This window comes from Pinus tabuliformis, chromosome 6 (genome assembly GCF_031772625.1).
Source record: "Pinus tabuliformis cultivar Carrire ecotype Pingquan chromosome 6, CPIR1, whole genome shotgun sequence".
NCBI lineage: Eukaryota > Viridiplantae > Streptophyta > Pinopsida > Pinales > Pinaceae > Pinus > Pinus tabuliformis.
Genome location: NC_142292.1, coordinates 545,465,729 through 545,490,858, shown reverse-complemented (window position 1 = coordinate 545,490,858; position 25,130 = coordinate 545,465,729).

Here is a 25,130-nt window from a genome sequence, read left to right as displayed (position 1 = left end):
TATTTTCCCAAAGCAGAGCATTAATGCTATGGATTATGGCTATCAACTTGAAAACATCCACTTAGAAGAAATGAAATGATTAATGAAGTACAAAAAATATTTAAACATATGATCACAGGAGAGGAAACTTAACTAAACACCATACCACATGGATCCCAAAGAAATAGCTACAATTTCTGATTAATCTCCTACTAAATTGATACAAAATGATGTCTTTTCAAAACCTAAGCATCCAACTGAGTCCAACCCTTTACAATGAGAAAGAAGAAGAAGATATAGACATTTTTTCAACTTCCTCCCATCCTCAGGGGTCAAATCCCTAAGATGAGGAGCTAATCTAGCCAACACTGAACAAGAAACTGGAATCTAGGCATCCTAACAACTTGCCTCTAAAAGTGAGGAAACTAATTCATTTGTGCTCAAAATAACTTTCAATCTAATGAATCTACCCTCTAATGCTATTTATCCATCATATTTACAAGACAAGTCATCATGTACATTGGTAAAACATCCTCCATGAGAGAAAATACAAGATCACAGTCAAAACACAGTGAAATGGCAATCCTGTGCAAAATTTGTCCTATGCGTAGCGCCACTAGCCCTCCGTGGAGTGCCACTTTCAAGTCCCTTTTGGAGGCCTTCCTGGTATCCAAATTGTGCTCATGATAGCTCATTGGAAAGATATTCAAGTATAATTTCCAAAACATTTGAATTTATTCATTTTAAGCTCATTTGACCCCTCAAAAGTTGATTCTCCCAACATTGCTTCTGTGTGTCCAAAAAGGGGGCGGAAAGGTCGTTTTTGGAGTGTTTTTTGACCTTTTGGTAGACAAGTTCTTCTAAAAAAGCTTAGAAAATGCATAGGGTGCATGTACGAATCACTCTAAATCCAAAAATGCAAGCCATTTGTCCATTGGGTTCCCCTAGGAAAAGCGCAGCGCCACCGAGCCAAGTTTCCTGTGTTAAAATTTCCAAAATTTTCCAAAGGAAAAAATTCCTCCAAATTTGATCAAAATTGGTGAGCAACACCATAATCAAGCATCTTGATGAGATAAGGAAGCTTCAGCAAGAAAATTAAGCCTATCCTCCTCTTTTTTGCCTTTGAGTGCCCGTCTCAGCCTTGCTTTCATTTGTTTGACCCTTATATTGCAAATTTTGTTCTGGGTCCTGTAGTGGTAGGCCATGTGCCTGATGATTTGGTTGTCCCTATTGGCCCTTTGTAGCAGCTTCTCTAAGTGAAAATTGACCCTTTCAAGCCAATTTTCTCTATCCCCCTCAATTTCCTTCTCAATTGAAGTCAAGGTGACCAATGCTTCTTCCTCTTGCATTGTGATTTTCCCTTGTCACTTTGTGTTTTTGTCTTGAGAAGTTCTAGCTCCATGAGGACTTGCTTATCACTCAACTACTTTTTCTATTGTTCCAGATATGTGATGACATACTTGGCTCTCACCAAGTTGTCCATCAATGTTTGGATTTGAGCCTCTTTCTCCTGGATGATGATGTTTTCCTTTGTTGCTTCATCCTGAGCCTCCAAGTCAATTGTCTCTATGCCATGATGAATATGATGGTGTTCTAGCTCATCATGCTCCATCAAATCAAAATCTCTCTCCTCCTCATCATTAAGACTTTCCTCCTGTTATAGACATTTTTGTGCCTTACAGCTATAAGCATGAAATGTCCATAATCCAAGGGATCCAAAGTCCCTAAACATGTTGTTCCTACCCCTAGAGGAACAAGGCTAACAAACCACAGCAATTCACAGAAGTTCTCCACCAGAAACTGCTCAAAAACAAGTCAATTCAGGATCAATTCAGAAGCTCCACTTGCTGCCTGCGTTGAAATGCAGAGGCTACACTAGCTAGTTGCATTGCAACGCAGGTGGAAGCACTACCAGGGTGCGCTGAGCAGGAAATGACAAATGTCAGGGTCTCTTGTGAGAGGTGTCAAGACTGTGGAAGCTTCCAGAATCTTCCTCCATGACACTTGCCTTGTTGAGTGCGACTAAGTGATGAGTAAGAGGCTCTTAGTCTCCAAGTGGAAGTAAGAACTGACAGAGAGAGAGGACACTAGTCAGATCACAAGCTGACTCATCCTCACTCCAAACATCTATATATGGATCTCTTCTCCATGAGATCTAGAGGCTGGAATTTTGTTATTGCAAAGAATTGCTGTTGGTTTGAGATTGGAATCATTGGGTGTTTAATGCTTTGAAGGGAGGTGAAGATAGGAATTTCATTTGCTGGGAAGGAGATGCTGGATTGGAACTCTTTTGGTTGTATCTCCTCCTGAACCTTGTTATTCATCAATAAAGCTATCTTGGTTTCTCCTATATGCTAATGTGTCTTTGATGTATGATTGCATTAGTGTATTTGGTTTATTTCTAATCCTGAACTAGTTATGAATATGAATCTATGTCTTTGTGTAGTGTTCCCTTCTTGTGATCTTGCAGGAACCTGTTGAAGCTGGGCGAGCGAGAAGGCAAGTAGCTGGGAACTCTCAAAGAGAAGAGAAACCGGATCGAGGGACAAACGGAAGACACTGGTTAGTCCATCCATCTCTCTTCATTCTTAATTCATAAAGGAAGAATACTAGAATAGCTGTTTCTATTTGTTGCTAAGGCACTGTCACACCTTAGGTGGATAGGATCATCCTGCATAGACATTTTTCCCCACAACAAATTGGCGACTCCACTGGGGAGATCTGTTTAGTCATTTTATTTGTGTTTCTATCATTTCTTGTTTCATAGACTCAAGAGCAGCAATCGAGCTGCATCTGCTATTTTCAGATGCAAAGTAGACAGCTGCTGCTTTGATCCAATCACTGGATTTGTCTATGATCTGAACAATGGACTCACAAATGATTTGAAAATCCTTTGTGATAGATCTTAGCCCTCCTTCAAAGCATCCCTTTGATTGTACCTTGCTTGTTTCTTTGATTTGGCCTGAAACTGTAGATTAAATAGCAAACCGTGACCCAGAAACCAGAGAAGAACTCTCGTTTCTGCTTCAGTGCAGACTCTGTGAAGAGGTTATGCATTTCAACGCAGGTCCCGTGAAGGCTACCTGCGCTGAATGTCAAAACCTCTGTGTTGGGGGTGCGCTGATCCAGCTTAGGCCTTGTGCAGCTGGGGTTCTCTGCTCTGTTTTGCCTTGTTTTGATCTCTGATTTCTACAGCCTGTAACCAACATAGGTACCTGTCTGATAACTCCTTTTCTCTGCTTAAATTCTGCCTCCTTTTGTACAAAAAGACTGTGAGTGTTTTTATGTGTTTGTGGCGTCATTTACAGTTTTCCATTGCAAGAGTGAAATAGTCATCCTGTAGCCCTTGATTCAGATCTGTTGATTGTGATCTTAGGAGAGAGTTCATTGGCTGTTTACAGTTGGTTATACATTCATTTTTGCTTTTGGTTTGAGTTTGTCTCTTTTGAGTGTCAAAACAAGTATTCATTTCGAAAATCGTTAAGTGTTGTAATCTCTTCTACCCTTTCTGATTTCGAAAAAGTAAACTTGTTTGTATTTGTCATTTAAAAGCAAATTCAAAGTTGTGCAAAAAAGCTTTCTTTCTAGGCATCAATATTAAGAAAGCGGAAAACAAACACTTGCATTGTGCATTTGCATCTTGATAGTTTGCATGATTGATTTAGGGAAAGTGCATTTAGAGTGTGTTGATTGCTCTCTGAGAAAAGATGGTGTCTTTCTTTTCCCTTTGTAGCTAGGATTTTCATTGTTAAAAAAGAGATAAAATTTGCTTAACATCTTTTAGATTGCATTTAGGAAGTTGTCTATGCATCTCGTGGTGAACCTCAAAAGGCAAACTTCTAAGAAAGATCAACATAAAATAAACTGAATGAACTTAATAACGCTTTGTAACATAACACATAACATAGAGGTCTAGGCTAGAGACGTGTTCTGGCGTCGTAAAGCCTGGTGACTGTCAATCTCGCTGATGGTGGGTGATTCCTCCTGAGGGACGATAGCGCCAGTACGGATTGTGCTCCCACGTACCGTCGAGTATATATTGGGAGACACCTATAGGCATAAAACCTTTATCCTTAGGAAGCCGTGTCGGCCGCCCTACTGATCGCAATGCACTGAACACAGCATTCAGGAAGATTGACCGCCCGTACCTTAAAAAGTATTCTGCGGTTTTGCGAAAAGTTTGGCACACCCCCTACCTAGAACTCCAGAGCAGTTCCTTTTGGCCTTTTTCAGACTTTATAACAGAAAAAGTCCATCCGAGCATTTGTCACTTCGGGCTCGTTAAAACATCGAAGGAGACTAGAGTCATCTTTAGCTTTTTCTCGACTCTTTAAAATTGAAAAAGCAAGTTGTGTTTAAAAGCGTCTAAAATTCATTCAATTCAAAAATGTACTTCCCCAGTTTATTTTAGTTGATCGAGTAATCCGCAATCGTGGAAGAAAGTCAATTGAAACCCCGTCGTTCGCGGAGACTTACGAGTCAACCGTCTTTGTCTCCGGAATCGAAGCCAGTACGGACAAAGCGAACTCGTTTAACCGGTTCCAAATCTCCTCTTAAAGTTAGAACAAGTGTTCCGATGACATCGGAGGTTTCGGTTACTCCAAACATTTCTGGAATCCCTGCCTCTACAGAAGAAGTTCAACAGCCACAGAGGGACAGTGATACTGATCCTAGTTTGAGAGTAAACACTTGTGTTACCGAACCAGTTCCATCAGTAACCGGTCCGGAAAGTGGTGCTTTTCAAACATCTATCGCTGTCGATACAACCCCTTCTTTAGCACCAGAAATATTTTACGGACCTGACGGTCTTCCTCTTCCACCTGGTCTGATTGTGATTGAAGAAATTGTAGAAGACCCTCCAACAAGTACTCCAACTCACTTTGGAGTCAGGGTCACTCTATATCCTTCTTCAGAAGTTAGTCTACCACCAGCGGAAGTTCCTGTAGAATCGCTAGGGAATCTCTTGGATAGACTAAATATGTCTGAACAACCGTCAACATCTAGGACTGTGGCACATGACACAGCGACAGCAGAACTCCCTGCCGTCACTCCAACAATGTTCGCCGGCGTACCATCTGTCCCAACTAGCTCTCAACCACTGGAAGGAGCCCATTCAGGGGCTATTACAATAGTATGGTCTGTTCCTGTTTGTTCTTCCAGAGTAATACCCGCAACTCTTATGTTGAAACTCGACAAATTGATCCGTTTGGAGGTCAATTTGGGCAATCCGGTCCCCAAGGGCAAACAATCCCCTTCAGTGCTGGGTCACCACCGTATGGGGGGCAGTATGCCCTTTCATTACCCCCTCCGGGAGGCTATCCATATGGGAGTTCACAACAAAGTTCAGGTTACACTGGAATTGCTTCAAGTGGTTGGGTGCCTATGCTACCTCAACAACCAAGGGTTGTGTATTCGATGCAAGTGTGTACCTATGTCGAACATCCCAACTACACCAGCTATTGTGACAGTGTCGCAGGTTCAAACGTTGCCTGTTGTATGTCAACCTCAGATTTCTCAGGTTGTAATGCAACAGCCCCTTGACCCTGTGACTCAACCACAATCGCCTACTGGTGGGGCGACACAGGTCCAAACGGGTACAATTACCCCACACCTTGGTCCAACGGTTAGTATAGCGCAACAGAACATGGCTTCGCAACCATGGTTGGTGCAATACCAACAACCACAATTCCAACAAGTATACCAAGGTTCTGAGCAACAGATCTTTGCAAATAGTGGACAACCGTACATTTAAAACGGTCAAAATCAACCATTTTATAATGGTCTTGTCCACCAACCTTACCAGTCATGCCAGCATCAGCTGCATTATGCTGGTATGCAAAGATCAACTGCTTAGGCGATCCCATCGTATCCTGGGTATGCTTCACCTAGCCTGAGCCAGCAGTTACCATTCGTGGCAACTCTAGAGTTACCTGATTTACATCGGTTAACAAACGATCCAATTGCTTACGGCCCATGGTGGCCAGCGATTCCACACAAACTTCCATCAGACATTCCTAAATTTAATGGAAATCTGCGTGAAGATCCACCGAATCATGTGATGACCTTTCATCTATGGTGTTCATCAAACACCTTAAACGATGATTCGATAAGGCTTCGCCTCTTTCAGAGGACGTTAACGGGTCCAGCGGCTAAATGGTATATTGAATTACCTAGAGCTTCGTTCGACAATTTCAGCACCTTAGCCACTACCTTTTTAACCCATTTTCAATTGCCTATAAGGTATGAAACGGGAACAGAAATCCTTACCAACTTCAAACAGACAACGGCCACTCACATATCTGATCATATACATGAGTGGCGGCGTCGTCGTAGGATGGTGAAAACATACGTTCCCGATCAGCTGTTAGCTGAATGGTTTATAAAGTCATTACTTCCTACCATTACGGAAGATGTGGCCAAGGGGGGGGGGTCGTAACGGAAGAGCAAGTTATCGCTCGTGCGCAATATCTAGACTTGGTATATACTCAGTCTGGCACGCTCTACGACAAAATACCTGACGCCCCTAGACCGGAATTCTCAATTCCTCCTCCTCCTAAATCAAACAATGACTCTCACGCTGGCGATGGCGTGATTGGCACGAAAAACGCGAAATCGACAAAGGCTACATCCAAGAAAGCCCGTAAGGTTTCAGATCAAAATGCAAAAGACGAAATTCTTGCTTCGGAAGTAAATTCCATATCAACAGATAAGGGCAAAGAAACCAAACAACCAGGAAGCAAGAAGAAACAAAACAAAGGGAAGAAGAAGAAACAGGATGAGCCATCACCTGAAGAACCTTCTTCGAACCCTCCTGGAAATAGGAAATATCCATGCAGTATATGCGATGAGGATCACTGGACAAGGGAGTGTCCATACAAAGCTGAGCTGAAGAAATTCTTTAAGAATTCGAAAACCTCAGCAGTGTTGACTGATCCGTTTCCAAATCCAGGAACAAATCTGGTTGATAGTGGAGATGCTTCCCCGTCTCAAGTGATAATGTTGTCAGTTTCAAAACAGCAAAATGATGCTTTGATCTCGACAAGGAACAAAGATTACGGGAATCCACAGCTATCGAACAACAAGGATAAAGATCAACCAAGTAGTTCGACAACAACTTCGACAGAAGTTGTAACACCACCAATAATTCTTGAATTAATAATAAAACCGCCAAAGGGAGTAGTACACAAGTCGACATTTAATCCTCGCGCTAGGGCAGCGCAGCATTATAACATAGTGGAAGATTTGGCCCAATCGCCATCCGCTATGTCGACTCTTGAAGTATTACAAAATTGCCCATCCCAAAGGCAAGCTTTGTTATCAGCTATCGGTGGGGTTGACCCAAAGGATTCCAATCTTGTATCCTTCGATCATAAAGGATACGATCCTCAGTTACCAGCTCAACTAGCTTTCCTTATTCAAGTGAAAGCCCTCAACAAAACCGTTCATCGAACGATTATTGATGAGGGGGCATCCACATGTATTATGTCGATGAGCTGCTGGAAAACATTAGGATCTCCAACCTTGTCGCGATCTTCGACAACATTAAAAGCATTTGATGGACGATCGTATACCCCATATGGTATCCTGAATAACTTGAAATTTGAACTAGGAGGGAAAACAGTAGAAATAGATGTCGAAGTCATTGATGGGAACCTTGACTACAACATCCTACTAGGAAGACCATGGATCTATGCCATGGCAGGTGTCGTGTCGACCTATTTTAGAAAGATTGCATTCCCTTTCCAAGGAGGGATTACAATCGTTGACCAGCAAAACTTCCTCCCCAATGGTTCTCAAGTTATGGGAAGCATTCCAATGATCCATGGGAGCAACCATTCGCTTCAAAATATCGGAGTAGGCCTACTGAAAGACCCCACATTAATGGGAACTTTCGCGCTTCCACCTCCAATCTATATTGGAGAAGTAGCGTTGGTAGGAGCCTGCAACATGATATCTTCCGCACAAAAGATTTCAGAAGACAATATTAACATGGATCATGCAATGGTTTTACCCCCAAGCCCAACGGAAATATTGTAGCAATCAATGTTCCTAGCTTGGGAGGCGAACCCAAATCAACGCTCATCGTGCGTTTGGGTAGATAGGTCTAGAGAATATGGTACCCCTTTAGATCCTTGGTCGTGAGTGCATGGAACCGACGAAGGAATTCTACAATCAATGTTGATTGAAGGGGCACCATGGAATGATTGCCACCATCGTTCCCTTCTTCCAGATTATGAAGAAGATACTCAAGACGGCCTTTATCGCCCTTCAGTCTTTGAATTCCTATCAAATACTGTAAATACGGTGGATTCCAAGCGAAACCTATCCAATATTGAAGAGACTATAGCCATAAATATCTCGACCAAAACAGATGTTGTAGAGAATATTTATGTTGGCAAATGTTGTTCTCCTTCAGAACTGGAAATATATAACGCTCTTTTTCGCGAGTTCAGAGATGTCTTTGCTTGGTCATATGATGAAATGCCAGGCATCGACTCGAGTATCGTTGAACATGAAATTAAGATGTATCCTGATGTCAAACCAGTAAGACAACGGCTTCGGCAGGTGCACCCCAAGAAAGCCGCTGCCATTAAGGCAGAAGTTGAAAAACTTCTCCATGCTGGTTTCATCTACCCGGTTCCTCTAACCGATTGGGTATCGAATATTGTCCCTGTTATGAAAAAACAAGGAACAATCAGAGTGTGCATCGATTATAGGGATGTAAATCAAGCTTGTCCAAAAGACAACTACCCTACACCCTTCATCGACCAGATAATTGATGAATGCGCCGGATGTGAAATCTTTTCATTTATGGATGGATTCTCCGGGTATAATCAAATAAATATCCGCCCACAGGACCAGTCAAAGACTGCATTTATTTGTCCGTGGGGCACATTCGCATATCAAAAATTACCCTTTGGTTTAAAGAACGCTGGGGCGACGTTTCAGAGGGCAATGAATTATGCTTTCCACGACATCAAGAACATCGTTCAACCATATCTCGACGACCTTCCGGCTCACTCGCAAAAGCGGACTGATCATCCGCAGCATTTAAGGGCGATATTTCTACGTTGCCGACACTACAAGATACGACTCAATCCACACAAATGTGTATTTTGCGTCAGTTCTGGTCGTTTACTTGGCTTTATAGTCTCCAAGGACGGGATTCGTCTCGACCCCTGTAAGGTTCAGGCAATCATAAATTTGCCTCCACCTTCAAATTTGCTTCAGATTCAGAAACTCCAAGGGAAAGCAAACTTTCTGAGGAGATTCATTCCAAATTACGCAGAACTTGCTAAAGGTTATACTCGTCTTTTGAAAAAGGATGTACCTTTTGTCTGGGATCAGGTGGCGCAAGCTTCCTTTGACGCTCTGAAAGATTCTCTAGTAAAAGCATCATTAATGTATGCCCCGGACTACCAAAGAGATTTTAACCTCTATCTGGCTGCAGCGGATACGACCATTGCGATGGTTTTAGTTCAAGAAGTCGATGGAATTGAACATCCTATATATTATTTAAGTAAAAACTTAAATGATACAGAAAGCAAATATTCTTACGTTGAAAAGATAGCACTCGCTGTTGTTCAAGCGATACAAAGATTTCGACATTATGTCCTCTTTCGGAAAACTACCATTCTATCAGATTGCAACCCCATGACTTATATATTGTCGCGACAGTTGCTGGGGGGCAAATATTCAAAATGGATAGCGATCCTTCAAGAGTTTGATCTGGAATTTGTAAAATCCAAATCAAAGAAAGCTTTGGTTTTCGCAGAATTATTATGCGATCTCCCATCGTCGTCCAACGATGAAACATCCCAAGAATCAATCGTGGACGAAAGTTTGTTTCTGATATCCACAAGCGATGAGTGGTATGGAGATATAATTGTTTATCTCCAAACCCAAAGATTTCGGCCAAATACCTCCCACTGAGAACAAAAACGTATTAGATACCAAGCAAAAGACTACATGATCGTCGGTGATACACTTTACCGTCGTGGTGTCGATACGGTTCTGAGGAGGTGCCTCACCCATGAGGAAGCCGAAAAAGCCCTGAATGAGTGTCATTCAGGCGCCTGTGGGGGTCATCAATCTAGATATGCTACAGCACAAAAAATCTTACAAGCAGGATACTTCTGGCCAACCATGTTCAAAGATTGCATAACCGCAGTCAGAAGTTGCCATGCTTGTCAGATTTTTGATAGCAAAACCAGAAGACCTCCCGCTCCGCTACAGCCAATAGTAGCTGTGGGGCCTTTCGCCAAATGGGGCATCGATTTCATGACATGTAACCCCACCTCGACCGGGGGGCATGGGTATATCATAGTCGCGGTCGACTATTTTACCAAATGGGCCGAGGCGATGCCTACATTAGATAATACTAGTGAAACAGCTACCCTATTCTTTTTCAATCATGTAGTCGCCAGATTCGGCGCACCACAGGCTATAGTTACAGATCATGGATCGCATTTTCGCAATCACATGATGGTCGAATTAGCTGCCAAACTAGGGTTGTCTCACGACAGCTCTACCCCATATTATCCGCAAGATAACGGGCAAGTTGAAGCAATCAACAAAGTCCTGAAGCGCATGCTGCAAAGGATGATTAGGGTTCACAAAAGAAGATGGCACCTAATCCTGTACTCAGCTTTGTGGGCCTACCGAACATCGGTAAGGAATGCAACTGGATTCACACCTTTCCAACTGGTGTATGGCCTGGAAGCAATCCTACCAATCCAGTGTGAAATCCCGTCTCTTAAACTCGCAATTGATCTCCTCCCCGGAACTTCAGAAGAAGAGGCTCGTTTCTTGGAGTTAATCCAATTGGATGAAACCCGTCGTGACGCCGCATTGGCTAACGAAGCCCATAAGAAACGAGTCAAGACACAGTTCGACAAGAATGTCAAACCCCATGTCTTCTCAGAAGGTCATTTGGTCTTGCTTTACGACCAAGAATCCGATAAATTGGGAGCTGGTAAATTTAAGTCTTTATGGATGGGCCCCTATATTGTTAAAAGGGTATTAGCAAAAGGAGCCTATGAGTTAATGGATTATGACGGAATTCCACTGGCGCAACCTCGTAACGGGTTGTACCTCAAGCGTTACTATGCCTAATAGTAACCTGTATGCTTTTGTTACATTTTTGTTTTCGCTAAAGTGTTTATTTTGGTTAAGTAATCCACTTTTTACATTTATTGCAGATGTCAAATCCATTGGAACCATGTGTTGGATATGCCGACGGAGCGAGTCGTAGTTCGCGGAACCTATCCTCCGCAGCCTAGGCCATTTTTGATCCAAGTGGCGAGTTAGTAAGTTTCAGAGGTGTATGTATTGGTCAATCAACGAATAACATCGCTGAGTATAGCGCGTTGATAGAACTACTCTCTGATGCCATCACCCATGGTATACGCCGACTAGTCGTCAGGTTAGACTCACAACTCGTAATACTGCAACTCACTGGTATCTACTCTGTCCGAAATCCAGCTATTTATCGCAAGTTCCTAAGGGTTAAGATTTTGGAAAGACGATTTGATTTTATTCAATATCAACACATTTCCAGAAACTTAAACACATTAACCGACTCATTAGCAAACTATGTGTTAGATAGACATTTGCAAAGTTGATAAAAAGAAAAGCATCATCAATGTTTCACATATGGATCACATAAACCAGAATAAAACTCCGAAAATCAAAAATATATATAGTTGTTTATGGTTTACATATAATGTTCTGTAACCAAGACAAAATTGGTCATATGACCCAAAAACTCAAAATGCTAGGGGGCACCCTAGTCTAATGATGCTCGTGATAGCAAGTCACGTCCTATGCAAGAGACGAGTCCATCGTCTGGGCACACCAGTAGTATGCCGCTGTAGCTGCAACGGCAACTCGTCAATCCTCACATCTGGAATACCGAGAGTAAGGCTCTCGACCTGCTCCTGCACAGCTGAAAGAGTCTCAGCCACATCAAGATCGCGAAGAATAACTCTCCCGGCAGCCTCTCCTGCTGGGGCGACAGCTGGCACTCTCGGACGGGCTACTGGGCCAACAGGACCAACATCTGCATGTACACATGAGTTTGATTAAAGTCTTGATAGAATAAAGCACAAGAACATTATAAACAAAAACAATAAACAGTGATATGGTCAGAGATTTTACCAATAGCACCCCACTGCTCGCCAGCCGGCAGTACTAAATCCGGGTCACCCCGGAAATCCATGCCAGCATATGGATACTCGGCATAAGCCATCTCCTGACGATCGAACCACCTGAAGAAGGTATCAGAAAAGGAAATCTGAGACTGGCCTGCATGCCGAGACATGTGAACAACCCATCTCTGCATACGTGGTTCGGTAGGAGAAGGTAAGTCAAGTGCAATGTACTGAGGCTGCATCAGTGGTATCCTCTCCAAGGCAAAGGCGGTCAAAATAGAACCGAACCCAAAGTTCTTCAATCTTCCGGTCTTTACCTTGGTCAGTTGTTCTTTCATCACCAGAAGTACTGCATCACACCAGTTGAACAATTTCGGTTGGAGGCATTCCAAGGCATGCTGCATATAGGACCTGTTGGCTACATGAAGAGAAGCGCTACCGGCCATCCTACCAAAAGTAAACAAGATAGCCCTGAGGGGCCTGTCAGTGACATCGCAGATGACGATCTTGCCGTCTTTACTCGGCTGAGATCCTTCCCTACAATACTGGCGGACATAATCTCTCACAGAATCGCTCCCCCGGACCGAACCTGACAAAGAGATGGGGGCACCTCGCCTCGACAAACCAGTCAAGAAATAGATGTCCACTGCTATCAAGGGGATGGACTTGCCCCTAATCTGAAAAACTTGGTGGTCGGGATCCCAAGCATCGAGCAAATACTGCAGTAGGTTGATCTGCTGTCTCATGCTAGAGATGCGGAAGAACTTCAGCAAGCCACAGTTCCTCAGCGCGTTCACTGTAACTGGATCATGTAGGGCAATCATGTCCTCTTCTTCATGCTCTCGTTCTCGCCATGTAAGGGTCATTTTGCTCAAAGATCCCTGCAAAACAAACAAGAGAAGGAGTAAGATCCTGATTTTGATGCAAAACAGGCAAAATTTTCATCAAAAAATGTGCAACAAGTTCCTCTTTTTCGCCCAACGCACCTGCAGGAGTGGTTCACCTGCGTTGAATGTCAAACTGCCTTCATACTGGCTGACATTCAGCGCAGGTTTCGCTAGGCACAGGGTGCGTTGATAGGAAAACGAGCTCATGAAACCCCAGGGGCTCAGAAAAACAGGAAAAGAGGCACAGAATGCAAAAAGGAAACCATGAAAAGAAAGAGCTAGGGTTTAGCTCCTACCTGGTCCAGACGGCGCCGAGAATCGTCCACAGAATCTCCCGAAATCAGCTGATGAAAATCGAAGAGGAAGAGGCACCTCCAAAGCTCCAACAAACCAAGTGCAAATGAAATGGTAAAATGAGAGGTAAAAACACTTTTAATTGCTAGTGTGTCAATCTCATTTTCAAACAAATATTGTTTATTTCTAACTCGTTTGATGAAGCAGTCGAAGATACAGTACTATCTGTTGAAAGAACAAAGCTATTTATGGTAAAAATCCAAAACAAGACCATCATCGAGCAGTTTTAGCACACAGTTCATGCTCGTTAAAAAATAAACGCAAGATCCGAGTAGTTTTAGCGCATAGTTCATGCTCGTTAAAAAATAAACATAAGATCGAGCAAATGTTTCCACCCGCGTTTAAGCTCGTTAAAAAATGAACTATTCCGGTAAATAACCACCGTGAATGTAATATCATCAGCCATTAAAGCCTTGGTCGTGTTTGCCCATCACCTCCACTTTTCCATTGGCCGATCATTCACCTCCATATGATTGTTTACCCATTTTGAGGAACAGCTGCGAAGAGTGATTTCACTAGCCATCCTTGTGACACTGTCGTGATTTGGAAATTCCAATCCTTCCCTGGAATCAGCTGCTAACCTTTTTATCACTCGTTCCTCAAAAGACGAGTCTTCTTTAAGCTCTTTTCATCTGACTCGTGAAATATGAAAAGATTGCCGAGTTTTGGCCTTCCAGCTCGATAAAGTGACCGGAAGAGCTATCCCTCCTCTAGATTTTAATCTTTTTGGACCTGAGGGATTATTGCACAAAAAGATCGAGCGCTTGTTTTATTCGGCTCGTTAAAGATATCGAAAATCCATCCCTTCTGTATTGTTTTATACTTTTTCGACTTAAGGGATTAGATGACGAAAAAGGACTTTTGGAGTTAACTTTATGTACCTTTTCAGACTCTCTAAAAATGAAAAGGACCGAGTTATCCTTGTCGTTAGACTCGTTAAAAGCATGAAATAGCGACAAACTTGTCTTTAGACGAGAACGAGTTTCACTATCGCTAGGCTCGTTAAAACATAGCGATGGGCTTGCCCGAAGGGCAAGTTATAGAACAAGCATATGTTATCCTCCTCAAGCTTGACAAAAATAAAGAGGTACTGGTCAGCAATGACTGGGGAAAAATTGGGAGAAACTCAAGAAAACTTTGATGGTAGCAAGTCGCTCTTGAACATGACACTTTTCCTCCGTGCCACAATCGGGTTGGGTTGTTTCATTCACCAGTCACATCACCATGGTCTCGCCATACCATCCATATTTGGGGTAATGCTACCGATCCATCGCATAAGTGTCGCCATATGTTCAAGAGAAGTCGTTCAGAGAAGTCACCTGTGTCCCATCCACTACCATACATTATACTCTTTCATGACCGCCACCCTGAATCATATGTCATCAGATCGTTTTCACCTCCATCAAAATCATTAGCTCCATTCCGTGTCATCGATGTGGGATTCATTAAGGCCCTCCTTTGACAGATCGCTTCTTTTCGACATCATCTCATTATCCAAGAAGTTGATCTAGGAACACCCCCTTAAGTACTTTGAAGCTTGCATGCCTCAATGGCAAGTTTCTCACTTCCGGCGACAGGTATACATCAATGACCTTCGACCGAAAGATTTTGCGTGGTGTTCGACGCCAAGTCCTCTATTCACACCACGTGAATTGTACTGCAGTACCTTGAGGGTCATCTTCATTATCGGTGATTCCTCTCGCGCTTGTTAACAGTTTACATCATTGACTGGTAATCAAGCGATGTCTTTCCATGTTCGACTTCAGAGCAATTCTCACATGGATCGACTTGTACTTAGAGTGAATATCGGACGAGATTGAAGACCCCGGATCTAGTTTCATCCATCCGGGCTGCGATATATATTCAGAAAATAAAGACATAGAAATGTACAGCTTTACAGCATAGATAATCATCCTACCAAAAGGATGATGGCTCTATCAGAATCATCAGTCTATCATCAGACAATTGTCTGTTATATGTACATGAAAATGAATTTATAAAGCTGAGCATGGGAATGCCCGCCTCAGCTAGATCGTGAAAAAAGTATGAAAATAATGTATTGTATTGTATTGTATTACAGGTCTCCTCCCAGCATTGAAAGAACTTCGGATCCTCCTAATAAAGCATTTCACCCGATAAACGGCCTCATACTTTAGGGGGCAACTGTTATAGACATTTTTGTGCCTTACAGCTATAAGCATGAAATGTCCATAATCCAAGGGATCCAAAGTCCCTAAACATTTTGTTCCTACCCCTAGAGGAACAAGGCTAACAAACCACAGCAATTCACAGAAGTTCTCCACCAGAAACTGCTCAAAAACAAGTCAATTCAGGATCAATTCAGAAGCTCCACTAGCTGCCTGCGTTGAAATGCAGAGGCTACACTGGCTAGTTGCATTGCAACGCAGGTGGAAGCACTACCAGGGTGCGCTGAGCGGGAAATGACAAATGTCAGGGTCTCTTGTGAGAGGTGTCAAGACTGTGGAAGCTTCCAGAATCTTCCTCCATGACACTTGCCTTGCTGAGTTCGACTAAGTGATGAGTAAGAGGCTCTTAGTCTCCAAGTGGAAGTAAGAACTGACAGAGAGAGAGGACACTAGTCAGATCACAAGCTGACTCATCCTCACTCCAAACATCTATATATGGATCTCTTCTCCATGAGATCTAGAGGCTGGAATTTTGTTATTGCAAAGAATTGTTGTTGGTTTGAGATTGGAATCATTGGGTGCTTAATGCTTTGAAGGGAGGTGAAGATAGGAATTTCATTTGCTGGGAAGGAGATGCTGGATTGGAACTCTTTTGGTTGTATCTCCTCCTGAACCTTGTTATTCATCAATAAAGCTATCTTGGTTTCTCCTATATGCTGATGTGTCTTTGATGTATGATTGCATTAGTGTATTTGGTTTATTTCTAATCCTGAACTAGTTATGAATATGAATCTATGTCTTTGTGTAGTGTTCCCTTCTTGTGATCTTGCAGGAACCTGTTGAAGCTGGGCGAGCGAGAAGGCAAGTAGCTGGGAACTCTCAAAGAGAAGAGAAACCGGATCGAGGGACAAACGGAAGACACCGGTTAGTCCATCCATCTCTCTTCATTCTTAATTCATAAAGGAAGAATACTAGAATAGCTGTTTCTGTTTGATGCTAAGGCACTGTCACACCTTAGGTGGATAGGATCGTCTTGCATAGGCATTTTTCCCCACAACACCTCCAACATCTTTTCTTTCCCTTTATGCAGTTGTTGCACCTGTACCTGTTGTGTTGATGAAGAAGGCAAAGCCCCTTCCACACCCTGTGGAGCAAGCATTTTCCTTTCTCTACGCACAGCGTCGTTGATTTTTGCACTAAGAAAACTACCTTATGTGTAGTGCTCCCTTCCTACATGCATCGTTCTAGCCTTTGTGCGCAGTGCCACCTCTAACTACCCTGTGTGTAGCGCCAACCTCCCTATGCGCGGCGCCACTTCTCCTTAACTTGCTCAATTTCTCCTCTCTCCTTCATTGTTTATCTTCTTCTTTGTCAAATAAGAGTGATAGGCTTGAAAATGGAATGTGACATCTTATATAGGAGTAGATTTTGATTTTTCATTAGAAAAACCCACTTTCTAATGTTTTGGACATTTTCCCAAATCATTGTTTTAATGCCTTTTCTTCATTGTCCCTTTTCAGGTGGATGATGCTCAATTTAAACTGATTATTGTAGTGGTTTCATTGTCTTGTAGCAAGGAGAAATTCTTGGTGTAGCCGGGATCATTTATTACATAAATTGACTTGAATTACATAAAAAACATAAATTAACTAAAAATACTTTGTTTTCATCTCAAAAACATGTTTTTGAGATGAAAATTACATTAGTGAAAAGAGATATTTGTACAGTGACCATGACTTACTAACAATCACTCTTGGTTTATTGATCATCCTCATACCTTTTCTGCCCTTTATTTACACTTTAAATCATGCTTTTGACCTTGGAAGTGAACCCTAAGACCTAATGGAAACATGCCCTAAGACCTAATGGAAACATGATTTCTTTTGACTTTGAAACTATGACTGAATACAACCTAGAGATGGGTCAGCAAGTGTACTTTATGAGGGAAAACTTGGTTTTCTGAGGAGAAGACAACCATCAGTGGACCAGCTTGACATGACCTAATGAAATGATGCAAAAATTTCAGTATGAGACCCCTAAAATGAAAATGAAAAGAGCATATTTGATCCCTGATGGAAGTATGCAGATACTGACACTAACACTTTCCTTTCAATTCTTCACCTTGTCTTTTCACAAGTTTGACCAACCGTTAGTTTTCTAGCTTATTCGTTTTTCTGTAACTATTTTTACTTGCTAGCGATTGCTTGAGGACATTGATTTTTGTCTGAACTTGAAGATTTTTTATTTTTTCCTTCATTTTCCTCGCCCATCGTGTGTTTACCTTTCACATTCGCGATGACATTGTGTATCTGTTAAGTACAGTCACGATTATCTCTCTTTTGCCTATGACAGGTGCGATGATCCCATAGTATAGGAAAAAATAGGTTTATTCTTCTTGTTTTTAGTCTTTGTGTCCTCTATCAGTGAATTTCCAGTGTCTATGGTGTTTTTGATTGATTATCTTGATTAATTTGCAAAATATGTCTCCTTAGCTTTGAAGTGGGGTTTGATTGAGTTTTAGGGTTTTTAGTCAATTTCTCATCACTTGTTGCTTGTTGGTGTCGTTGAGATGCTTGTTTTTTTGATTGATTAAGGGTTTTTTCTATGGAAATCATTGAAACATCGTTTTCCATTTGTTTTAGCTTGTATTTCGAAACTTAATTTTCATGAAAATGCATTAGATTAGTTGCATTGAAAAGTTATTTTTTGAGATTCATCATTGGAAATATATCACGTTTTTCAGTGATCGAAAGCTAAAAACTATATTAGGTGCATCATATCATTCAAAATGGAAAGAAAAAGCATAATTCATCTAAGTGCATATTTGTAAAGTAAAACCATTTTTCTTTTGAAAAGGTTTCATTTAGGATAGTGAAAACTGGAAATCATTTTTTACTATTGGCATTGCATTTAGTGAAATGAAAGATTAGATTTTGTTTTCACATTTTGCATTTGGAAGATGAAAGTGAAAGTTAGTGGAAGGAATTTTTCATGATGCATTTTTTTTTATGCATTATCGATTGAAATTTCTTCCCTTGATTAGTCTAGCTTTCATAGAAATGGAAAATTTTCCTTTTCTCATATAGTTGCATCTTAGGTGTAACTTAGGTGGCATCGTTTTGAACCTCAAAACTGAAACATAATTGAATATTAAATTAAAATTTATCTCAATTAATCTAAGGATAATTTGAAACATTAACATTCATATTTAGTGGTCTAGGCTAGAGAAGTGTTCTGATTTCTGTAAAACATAGCAGTTGTCATTCTCTCTTGCATTAGACAGCACTAGCATAAACTTGTGCTCCTCGTATCGTCGAGTATATAAAGGGAGACCCCCATAGGTTGCAAACCTTTATCCATATGAAGGCGAGTTTGCCACCTTGTAAATGTGATACATCGAACACAACATTTGGGGGGATGGCCTACACGTACGTCAAGTCCTTGGTAAATTTATTTGCTGAGGTGTATACTGTAGTTCATGGTTACTTGGTACTCCTTTTGTTTAAAGTTACCTGAGTAGTCATTTCGATCTTTTCTGACTCTTTAAATTTGAAAAGATCATCGAGCACTTGTCCTTTCAAGCTTGCTAAACCAACGAAAGAGACTAGAGTAACCTTTTCATCCTTTTATCGACTCTTAAAACATGAAAAGGCAATTTTTTTGTTTCAAATTATAAAATTAATTGACGACAAAACAAAATTCTTCCTGTGGAAATAATCCTTAGCAGATCTTAGGTTGATACCAATGTCAACATTTCCTATGTTTACCAGTCAGGTAAACCCCTTTGACAGGAATCCTAGTCCTTTTCCTTCTTTTGGAAATACTGGTGCTCCTTATATGGAAATGTTGTCCCTTCTTGGATTGACCATTGGTATGTCAGTTTGGTTGTTTTTGACCTCAGTGGTTCCAAGTGTCCAAAATTCTTTTAAACCGCGTTCTCCTCCACCTGAACAACTTCAACTTCATGTTGATCCTAAAGGTGACCCATCGGCTCCTTCACCTTTTTATTCACCTCATTCTTCCTCTTCACCTGGTGAAAGTCTGGATTCTAGTAACAAGGAAACTAAGAAGAAGAAGCAAAATAAGCAAGAGGGAAACAAAGCAACTATTATTACCGATGCAACTAGTGAAGAAAAATATTCCAACAAGACCTAGAAAGTAAAATTCCCTTGCATGTTATGTAAGGGTGACCACCTTCTAAGGAATTGTCCTAGTATTCCTAGTGTTATAGACATTTTTGTGCCTTACAGCATGAAGCATGAAATGTCGATAATCCGAGGGATCCAAAGTCCCTAAACATGTTGTTCCTACCCCTAGAGGAACAAGGTCAGCAAACCACAGCACTAAAAATCAGTTCTCCACCTGAAAACACTCAAAAACAAGCTAATTCTGGATCATGTCAGCTGCTCCACTGAGCATCTGCGCTGAATGTCAACTGCTCCACTCTGTACCTGCGCTGAATGTCAAAAGAAATGAAGGCTACCTGCGCTGGGCGAGATTGGCCAAGTGGCACAGTCATTCTGCAAGGTGTCAAATGCCCAGGAAGCTTCCAAAATGACACTTGGATCAAGGAATTCGCCTTGTGATGAGTAAGAGGATCTAGATCTCCAAGTGGAAGCAAGAAACTCCAAGTGGACTCAAGAACTGAAGTATAACTGAAGTGGGAGAGGACACTAGTCAGCTTCATGCCAGCCTCAAGCTGACTCATCCTTTCTCCAAAACTCCTATATATAGAGCTCTCTCATGAGGTCTAGGGAGGCTGGAATCTTGTGAATGTAAGGAAGTGCTGTTGGTTTGAGTATAGAACTATTGGGTGATTGCTTTGAAGGAGGTGAAGAGGAGATTTCTTTCTGCTGGGAGGTGTTGCTGGATTGGGCCTATTATGGTTGTAACACTCTCGGAACTTTACTTCTTCCATTAATAAAGTATTTGAGGTTCTTCTATATGCATGTGTCTTTGTGGCGTATTGATGCTTGTATATTTGATTTATTCTAATCCTTGAATCAATTATGGATGTATGCTTCTTGTAGTTTCCCTTTCTTGTGCTTTTGCAGGATCTTTGTGTAGCTGGGCCAGTGAAAGAGCAAGGAGCTGGGAGCAAGCAGCAAAGAGGAAAGATTGGATCAACCATTAGCGGAAGACAACGGTTAGTGGATCTCTTTCTCCCCTCTCTTACATCTCATAAAGAAGTAATCTTGAATAGCTTTGCATTCGGTTGTTGCTGAGGTACTATCACCCTTAGAGTGGGATAGGGTCATTCCGTATTGGATACTTTTCCCAACAACAAATTGGCGACTCCGCTGGGGATCGTATCTTGTTGGTTGTTTGTGTTTTTTGCTATTCATTTCATAAACAAAGGGAGTACCGAATCGAACTGTATTTGGATCCTTCAAATACAAAGTAGAGGGCAGCTACTCTAGCTCAGTTTCTGGGCAAGTTTATGATTTGAAGAGCTGATCCACAAGGACTCTAATAAGCTCTTAGTGATAGCTTTTCATCCTCCTTGTCATCCCTTAGTGTGTCCTTGACTGATAGCTTCTGATTTGAGCAAAAACTGTGAATTTTTTAGCAATCTGTGACCCGGAAACCAAGAGAAACGAAAGTTTCGTTCTTCAGTGCAGGCTGTACAAAGGCTGTCTGCATTTCAGCGCAGTTCCCGAAGGGGCTACCTGCGCTGAAGGTCAAACAGACAGTGTCCCACCTGCGCTGGACCAGTCTTGCTTTGTGCTACTGGGGTTTCCTGCTGTTTCTTGCCCTGTTTTCACTCTTGTTTTTGCTGCCTGTTGCCAGTCAATGTGCCTATCTGAAACCAACTTTCCTTGCCACTATTCCGCCTCGGTTGTATAAAGAAACTGTGTTTGTTCTTTGTGTATTTCTTATATCATTTACAGTTTCCCATAACGAAAGTGAACTAGTCTTGCTGTGACCTCTTAGATCTAGACCTGTGATAAAGTGTCGTTTTGATCTTAAGAGTTAGTTTGTTTGCTGTTCATAGCTGATTGAGCTTTTGCTTTCGTCATTTGGTTTGAGTTTACATATTTCTAGTGTCGAAACAAGTAAATCTTAAGGTGTCTTTTGATTTTGGACGAGCTTGTTTGCTTTCACTTGAAATTGAATTCAAAATTATACAACAGCTTTCTTTTTTGCATTACGCCGACATTAAGAAAGAGAAAAGAAATACTTGCATTGTGCATGTGCATTATGACAGCTTGCATGTTGATTTAGGAAAAAGTGCATTAGTGTGTGCTCTATGATCTGTGTGAAAAGATGTTATCTTTCTTTTCCCTCAGTAGTTAAGATTTTCAAAGTTGAAAGATTGAAAAGCTTGCTTATCATCTTAGACTGCATTTAGGAGTGTTACCATACATCTCGTGGTGATCCATAAAGGCAAACTGCTAAACAAGATCAACCTTAAAATAAATTGAATTTACATAACAACGCATTGAAACATAACGCAAACACATAGAGGTCTAAGCTAGAGACGTGTTCCGGCGTCGTTAAACGTGATATCTTAGCGTTGAGTGGTTGGGTGATTCCTCCACGGTGAAGCGATAAGTATCAATACGGACTTGTGCTCCCACGTACCGTCGCGTATATATTGGGAGACCCCTATAGGAATAAAGCCTTTATCCAATAGGAAACCGTGTCGGCCGCCCTACTGATCGCAATGCAGTGAACACAGCATTCACGAAGATCGACCACTCGTACCGTAAAACGTATTCTGTGGTTTTGCGAAAAGTTTGGCACACCCTCTGCCTAGAACTCCAGAGCAGTTTCTTTTGGCCTTTTTCAAACTCTATAACTGAAAAAGTCCATCCGAGCATTTGTCACTTCGGGCTCGTTAAAACATCGAAGGAGACTAGAGTCATCTTTAGCTTTTTCTCGACTCTTAAAAAGTGAAAAAGCAAGTTGTGTCTAAGCGTCGTTATAAAATTTATTTTAAACGGAACATAATCACCTCCTATTCCCGCGTTGATCTTGAGTTGAGAACATGGAACGCCCCAACCAAGGAATTCCACATGATGGAAATCCTAGTCCATTCTCCTCTTGGGGAGAAGTTGGTGCACCCCACATGGCCACATTGTCGCTTCCAGGACTGACAATTGGCCTGCCTATTTGGCTATTCTCAACCAATGTAGTTCAGACCACCATGGTTCCTGAACAGTCGAGTCAACAGTTAGATCAGTCTAGAGCTGCCCACCAGCCTTCTACTTCTTATAACTCTTCCTCCAATCCTTCATCTTCGCAGGGGAGAGCCGGCAAAAGCCAAGCTCCCATGGAGAAGAAGAAGAAAGAGCCTAAGGCGACTGGGGGCAAGCAAAAGACATCTGACAAAAATCCACACACAGCACAGACCGGGCCTAAATCGCCATGTGTCATATGTAGAGGAGACCACTTCCATAGAGATTGTCCCTGTATTCCCCGGATACTAAGGGACTGGTCCCCTCGTTTGCACAATTCGGGGGCATCAACCTCTGATAGCCATGTTGATTGCTTACCGTCAACCAGCGAAAGTGAAGGTTCAAGACAAAGAGGGGGAGCAAGATCCCCCTGCAGACTGTGTGAAGGCGATCACGCCATCCACCGTTGTCCCTTCTTAGACGAAGCGAAGAGAGTTTTGGAAGATCGCCCGGTTTCACCGTTGAGACTTCCTCCTGGATACAAAAAACTCGTGCCAAGTCCTTCGTTGGTTGAAAATACAGCTGGCCCGCTCAAGTGGTCAGCTGAAGCGTCAGTCATTGAAAATGAACCTACTGAACCCAGACCAGACGAAAGTCTAAAGGTCGATACGGCAGTTGACCCGGTTCTTCCTTCAGAGGTTTCATCCTCAAATGACACCGTCACTGAAGATTCATCTTCAAATGACACCCTCACTGAAGAGAATAAGGATGACACCATCCAGATTCTTTTCATCAACACAGATTCTGATGAGCATCAGGGCAATGCGCCCATTCCTTTATCACAGGAAGGAACATCGTCAGGGTCACATCCGACCGTATATTCGGTCCCACCACCAAGCAACCTGGTTGTGTCCTTTGATTGGAACCAACTAGGCAGACCCCGGTTACCAGCCAGTATACCGTTCAGAATCATAGTCCAAATCTACAGAATGGTAATGGCTGGAACTATCATTGATGAAGGGGCATCTGTGAGTATCCTTTCCTCTATTGCTTGGAAAGCACTGGGTTCCCCGGCGCTTTTGCCTGAGATGAGAAATCTCTCGGGTTTTGATAAAGGAACCAGTCGACCGTTAGGGATCCTCCCCAATGTGCCTGTCACATTGAAAGGGAAGACCGTTCAAATGAACGTGATGGTCGTCCAAGGACCCTTGGATTATAACCTACTCCTTGGACGAGACTATATATATTGCATGGGAGCTATAGTCTCCTCACTCTTTAGAGTAATGTGTTTTCCACACGAAGGAAGAATGGTCAAGCTCGTAGACCAACTTTCATTTCCGGGATCACGCATCGCAAATAGTCACATACCAACCCTCAATGGTCTATTCACCCAAGAAATGCCTCCACCCCCAGTCCTCCTTCCCGATGAGTGCGAGTGATTCGGAAAGATGGGACTGGAACCCAGGGGGCATGCATCCTGGTCTGCTTTGGGCAGAGAAAACCTTGGGTATAGAGTAGATTTCCGCGGGAGAATATGACTAGTCCGTACCCCGTCCGTCTAGGAAGAGGGGTTGTTCTGGAATAAGATTCTTTTGTCAAAGTTATGTGAGTGAAATAATCTGTTTTTCACCCACCTTTGTCTACTTCGGTAGACATCGCCGAAGAAGTGTTCAGTTTGGAAGATTAACAGAACAATCTTTGGGTAACCTGAAAGAGGTAAGCCTCACCCTTTAAAACAAATGTTTTATCGGATAAGTAGGGGCAGCCTTGAAATTGTATTTTATACCTGGGGGCATGCAAACCTTTTGGAGTGCAAGCAAAGAGCGGTTATTTATCTGTTTTTTGGATTAGTCGTTTCCTAACTTGCGTAAAGAAAGGATGTGGGGCAAAGGTCAAAATTCGCCAAATTAGGAGCATAGCTTCGTGAGATAAAGCTCCATAAAAAATAGCTATCTCACAGGAGACATTCTTATCTTACGACTGGTATAATCGAGCAGTTTTACCGCGGAATTTATGCTCGTTAAAAAATAGAAAAGCGAGATCCGAGCAGTTTTAACGCGGAATTCATGCTCGTTAAAAAATAAACATAAGCATTGAGCAGTGTTTTGGCGCATTCAAGCTCGTTAAAAAATGAACCCAGTCTCGGTAAATAACCACTGTGATCGTAAATTTATTAGCCATAAAAAGCCTTGGTCGTGTTTACACCCGCCACCTCCATTTCATTTGGCCAATCGTTCACCTCCATATGATTGTTTACCCATTTTGAGGAACAGCTGCGAAGAGTGATTTCACTTAGCCATCCTTGTGACACTGCCGTGATTGGAAAATTCCAACCTGTACCTGGAATCTGCTGCTATCCCTGTTTATCACTCGTTCCTCAAAAGACGAGTCTTCTTTGAGCTCTTTTCATCTGACTCGTAAAATATGAAAAGTTTGCCGAGTTTTGGCCTTCCAGCTCGTTAAAATGACCGGAAGAGCTATCCCTCCTCT